The sequence below is a fragment of the Aquarana catesbeiana genome, linkage group LG03 (assembly GCF_042186555.1).
Source record: "Aquarana catesbeiana isolate 2022-GZ linkage group LG03, ASM4218655v1, whole genome shotgun sequence".
Taxonomy (NCBI): domain Eukaryota; kingdom Metazoa; phylum Chordata; class Amphibia; order Anura; family Ranidae; genus Aquarana; species Aquarana catesbeiana.
The window spans coordinates 719,363,254-719,369,495 of NC_133326.1; the positions used below are offsets into that span (position 1 = coordinate 719,363,254).

The window sequence follows — 6,242 nt, forward strand, 5'->3', positions numbered from 1 at the left end:
TCCTTAACAGCAGGTAACCACTGTGACCCACGGTTTGTTGGTGTACCGCTCAGGCTCAATCGATGTGGGGAGTAATGTAGATAATACCGAATGTGCTGCAGGAGTGCCGGCAAGGGAATGAGCTCATCCCAGCTCCTGTAGTCACTGAAGGGAAGATAGAAAAAAAATCCCTGGTGCTGCACATCCACGGAGTCCTATGGTAATGTAGTAGTAATGGGAGAGACTTCAGCCCGGGTTCCCGCCAGGCCACACCCCAATGTGTTTTGCTTTGTCTTCCGGAGCTTAAACGTGGGGACCACTGGATGTGTAGATACATGTTAACAGCAGCGGCTCTTTTCAGCCCATCACTCAGGTGAAGAGGCTGAGCAGCTGACAAAAATTGGAACATCTGGGATCATGGCTGTAGGTATTCATGGTATATTTGCCATTCCATGGCCATTTAGAACATAAATGAGATCTAAAGCCTGGTTCACATGGTAAGTTTTTTTTATTTTAACCCAGTGGGCTGAAGGAAAAAAAAAACTAGGGAGTTTGGCAGGAGCTTGCTGTACTAATGAGTACACTGCCGCACCACAACTGCATGCATTGAGTTCTATTCAATTGATTCGGGATAATTTGCATTGCAAAGCCTCATGGCCCCACTCTGCTGTCACATGTTTTTACTGTACCTCCCCAACATAAAAGTGTAAATGATGCCTTTAAAGAGGAGGGCCAGTCAAAAAAAAAAAATTAAAAGTCAGCAGCTACAAATACTGCAGCTGCTGACTTTTAATTGGACACTTACCTGTCCCTGGGTCCAGCGATGCGGGGGATCGAAGCCCCGCTCGTCTCCCCCTCCGTTCGGCGGCGCCGGCATTGCAACTGTGGGCGCCGGGCTGTGGCTTCACAGCCTGGCACCCACTGTGCATGCGCGAGCGGCGCCGAGCGCCGTGATTGGCCGCTCAGTCACCTGGGACCTGTAATGGGTCCCAGATGATTGACAGGAGGGAGGGAGCAGAGCTGAGCCCTTCCTGTGCTGAGACGGAAGTGATGTCACCAGCCCAGGCACTGAAAGAGGCAGACTACGAGGGACCCCCTAGCAACAGGAATTTAGAGGTAAGTAAAAAAAAATATCCAATTTTTTTTTGTATTTTTTTTAGGATTTTTCATGTAGTTTTTTTTGGGTGGAACCCCAATTTAAGTTTGAAAGACCTGAACCCCCCCAGGAAAAAAAAATATCTACGGCCCTGTTACAATGTAATAATATAAATAATGCTATTCAATGGGGATGAGCCGAACTCCCCCCTGTTCGGTTCGCACCAGAACATGCGAACAGGTCTGGTATGGATTTTCAGGGGAACCCTGCGCCAAAACTAAAAAATAAAATGGCGTGGGGTCCCCCAAAAAATCCATACCAGACCCTTATCCGAGCACGCAACCTGGCAGTCCGCAGGAAAAGAGGAGGGGACGAGAGAGCGCCCCCCTCCTGAACCATACCAGGCCACATGCCCTCAACATTGGGAGCGTGCTTTGGGGTAGCGGCCCCCTAAAGCACCTTGTCCACATGTTGATGAGGACAAGGGCCTCATCCCCACAACCCTTGGCCGGTGGTTGTGGGGGTTTGCGGGCGGGGGGCTTATCGGAAACTGGAAGCCCCCTTTAACAAGGGGACCCCCAGCTCCCGCCCCCCCTATGTGAAATGGTAATGGGGTACAAAAATACCCCTACCATTTCACAAAAAAAGTGTCAAAAATGTTAAAAATGACAAGAGAAATTTTTTGACAATTCCTTTATTTAAAGTCTTCTTCTTTCCATCTTCTTCGGGTCTTCTTTCTTCTATCTTCCATCGGTTTCTCTCTCCATCTTCCTTCGGTTTCTTCCTCCATCTTCTTCTTCCTCTGGTTCTTCCTCCGATCCTCTGCTTCTTGCTCCGTTGTTCTCGTCCGGCATCTTCCTCTGCGGCGTCTTCTTCCACGCTTTGTTCTCGGGCCGCTCCGCATCCATGGGAGGCTCCCGCTGTGTGGCGCTTCTCGTCTTCTCACACTTCTTAAATAATGGAGGGCGAAGCCACCCGGTGACCCCGCCCCCACTGACGCACGGGACTTGACGGGAACTTCCCTGTGGGTTTCCCCGTGACGTCAGAGGGGGCGGGGTGACCCTGCCCCCCCTGACGTCAGAGGGGAAACGTAACCGGTGACCCCGCCCCCCACTGACGTCACAGGGAAAACCATTGGGAAGTCCCCGTCAAGTCCCCGTGAGTCAGAGGGGGGCGGGGTCACCGGGTGGCCCCACCCTCCGTTATTTAAGAAGTGTCAGAAGACAAGAAGCATCACACAACGGGAGCCTCCCATGGATGTGAAGCAGGCAGAGAATGAAGCCGGGAAGAAGACGCCGCGGAGGAAGATGCCGGTCGAGAACACCGGAGCAAGAAGCAGAGGATCGGAGGAAGAACCAGAGGAAGAAGAAGATGGAGGAAGAAACTGAAGGAAGATAGAAGAAAGAAGACCCGAAGAAGATGGAAAGAAGAAGACTTTAAATAAAGGAATTGTCAAAAACTGTCTCTTGTCATTGTTAACATTTTTGACACTTTTTTTGTGAAATGTTAGGGGTACTTTTATTACCCCATTACCATTTCACAAGGGGGGCAGGATCTGGGGGTCCCCTTTTAAAGGGTCTTCCAGATTCCGATAAGCCCCCCGCCCACAGACCCCCACAACCACCGGCCAAGGGTTGTGGGGATGAGTCCCTTGAGGGCATGTGGCCTGGTACGGTTCAGGAGGGGGGGCAATCTCTCGCCCCCCCCCTCTTTTCCTGCGGACTGCCAGGTTGCATGCTCAGATAAGGGTCTGGTATGGATTTTTGGGGGGACCCCATGCCATTTTTTTTAAATTTTGGCACAGGGTTCCCCTTAAAATCCATACCAGAGCTGAAGGGTCTGGTATGGATTTTGAGGGGGACCCCCACACCATTTTTGTTTTAATTTTGACGCGGGGTTCCCCTTAATATCCATACCAGACCTGAAGGGCCTGGTATGGAATTTAGAAGGACCCCCACGCCATTTTTTTTTAAATTTTGATTTGGGGTTCCCCCGTGGGGAAATCCCATGCTGTTTCTATCAATGAACTTTTATGTGTATTGTCGGACCGACAATTCATTAATAGCCGCGAGTAGTTTTAAATGACTTTTTTTCCTTTGAAATGTCATTTTGCTGTCAGACTGTTCTAAACACGGGAAACATGCTCCCCTTTACAGGCATACTATAGACACCCCCAGGTACGAAATTTAAAGGAATATTACACTTTTATTGTTTCACTTTAAGTATTATTAAAATCACTGCTCCTGAAAAAACGGACGTTTTTAAAACTTTTTTCGCATTGATACATGGTGTTTGGAGTATCTTTATCTGCTGATTGATAAACTTTCTGGAATACACATATTTCTATTGTAGTGTAGGATCTGGGCCTGCTGTCCCTCCATCCCTCCTTATTTCCTTCCGTCTCTATCCTTCCCTCCCTATTTCTTTCTTTATTTCCCCCATCCATTCCTCATTCATTTTAGACTCAAAGTCAGAAAGATACAACAAATTCTTACCTCTTTGACATGCTCAGACGAATCTCGCAATGTTTCACTTCCTTATAACAGTCCCTTGTATATCTTTCCCAAACCCATAGCAGGAAATCACGTGTTTCCTGAGCTGTGGTCTCCGAGAGGGCCGTGTACAAAGCTGGTGGTTTCAGAGGAAGTAAACTCTGATGTGTTTTACTTCGTCTTTATTTCCCTGCAATGGTAAAGCATAATGGGCTACTATGCATTGCATTGCATCACATAGTAGCCCATTATGTGTCACTTACCTGAAACCAAAGCCTGCAATGTCATCGCTGTCCCCACTAGCAGCATCCATCTTCTCCCCTCTTCCTTCCGGGGCCACAAACTCCAGCTCTGTGACTGGCCGGAGTCATGTGACATCACTCCCGCACATTCACGCGGCATCCGCCAGTCACGGCATGACCCCTTTAGAAACAGCACGATCTGCCCTTTCTAAAGTGCGCATGCGTCGTAGACATCGGTACACAGCTTTATTGTAAATATCTCCTAAACCGTGGAGGTTTAGGAGATATTTCCAGCACCTACAGGTAGGCCTTAATATAGGCCTTAATTTTGGCTTACCTGTAGGTAAAAGTGGGTGTACAGGGTGTGCAGGGTGTACAGGGTGTTCAGGGTGTGTAGGGTGTACAGGGTGTACAACCACTTTAAACTCGCCCTCTGAACTCCTTCAGAACTCGTTTACAACACTCAGATGCACGCAAATGTTTTTTTTTAACACAGTACAAATGCATATGCAAAAAAAAGTTTACATATTTCAATAAACCTCGTTTATACCATTGTGTTGCCTTTATGTGCGTTTAACCACTTCACTTCAAGTTTGTACCCCCTTCCTGACCAGAGCACTTTTTACAATTTGGCACTGCGCCGTTTTAACTGCTAATTGCGCGGACATGCAATGTTGTACCCAAACGAAATTTGCGTCCTTTTCTCCCACAAATAGAGCTTTCTGTTGATGGTATTTGATCACCTCTGCGGTTTTTATTTTTTGCGCTATAAATGTAAAAAGACCAAAAATTTTGAAAAAAAATGATATTTTCTACTTTTTGTTATAAAAAAATCCAATAAACTCAATTTTAGTCATACATTTAGGCCAAAATGTATTCAGCCGCATGTCTTTGGTAAAAAAAAGTAAATAAGCGTATATTTATTGGTTTGCGCAAAAGTTATAGCGTCTACAAACTAGACTGGAATTTACACAGCTTTTAGTTTATGACTGCCTATCTCATTTCTTGAGGTGCTAAAATGGCAGGGCAGTACAACCCCTACCCCTCCAATGACCCCATTTTGGAAAGTAGACACCCCAAGGAAATTGCTGAGAGGCATGTTGAGTCCATTGAATATTTTTTTTTTGTCCCAAGTGATTGAATAATGACAAAAAAAAAAATATTTTACAAAAAGTTGTCACTAAATGATATATTGCTCACACACAATACATTTTGCTGCTTCTCCTGAGTACGGGGATACCACATGTGTGGGACATTTTGGGAGCCTAGCCGCGTACGGGGCCCCGAAAACCAATCACCGCCTTCAGGATTTCTAAGGGCGTAAATTTTTGAAATCACTCCTCACTACCTATCACAGTTTTGAAGGCCATAAAATGCCAACATGGTACAACCCCCTCCCCCCTCCAATTACTCCATTTTGGAAAGTAGACACCCCAAGCTATTTGCTGAGATGCATGTTGAGTCCATGGAATATTTTATATTTTGCCACAAGTTACGGGTAAATGACAAACTTTTTTTTTTTTTTTGCACAACGTTGTCACTAAATGATGTATTGCTCAAACATGCCAAGGGCATATGTGGAATTACACCCCAAAATACATTCTGCTGCTTCTCCTGAGTACGGGGATACCACATGTGTGGGACTTCTTGGGAGCCTAGCCGCATACGGGGCCCCCGAAATCCAAGCACCGCCTTCAGGGTTTCTAAGGGCGTAAATTTTTGATTTCGATCCTTTGTGCAAAAAAAAATTGTCTTTTCCCCGCAACTTGTGTCACAATATAAAATATTCCATGGACTCGACATGCCTCTCAGCAAATAGCTTGGGGTGTCTACTTTCCAAAATGGGGTCATTTGGGGGGGTTTGAACTGTCCTGGTATTTTATGCACAACATTTAGAAGCTTATGTCACACATGATCCACTCTTCTAACCACTTGAAGACAAAGCCCTTTCTGACACTTTTTGTTTACATGAAAACATTTTTTTTTTTTGCAAGAAAATTACTTTGAACCCCCAAACATTATATATTTTTTAACGCAAAGGCCCTACAGATTAAAATGGTGGGTGTTTCATTTTTTTTTTCACACAGTATTTGCGCAGCGATTTTTCAAACAAATTTTTTTGGTAAAAAACACACTTTTTTTTATTTATAATGCACTAAAACACATTATATTGCCCAAATGTTTGATGAAATAAAAAAGATGATCTTAGGCCGAGTACATGGATACTAAACACGACATGCTTTAAAATTGTGCACAAACGTGCAGTGGCGACAAACTACATACCTTTTTAAAAGCCTTTAAAAGCCTTTACAGGTTACTACTTTAGATTTACAGAAGAGGTCTACTGCTAAAATTATTTCCCTCGATCTGACCTTCACGGTGATACCTCACATGCATGGTGCAATTGCTGTTTACATTTGATGCCAGACCGAC

The 6,242-nt window shown here is 45.3% G+C and overlaps 1 protein-coding gene across 1 annotated transcript in view; it reads right to left on the reverse strand.

The window, feature by feature from the left end:
- Positions 1-3,618, reverse strand: part of LOC141133714 (NACHT, LRR and PYD domains-containing protein 12-like) — a 200,615-nt gene extending 196,997 nt beyond the window's left edge. Inside the window, exon 1 of the mRNA XM_073623234.1 lies at positions 3,571-3,618. The gene's annotated coding sequence lies outside the window, so the exon portion shown is untranslated. The remainder of the gene's footprint in view (positions 1-3,570) is intronic.
- Positions 3,619-6,242: the final 2,624 nt, after the last annotated feature.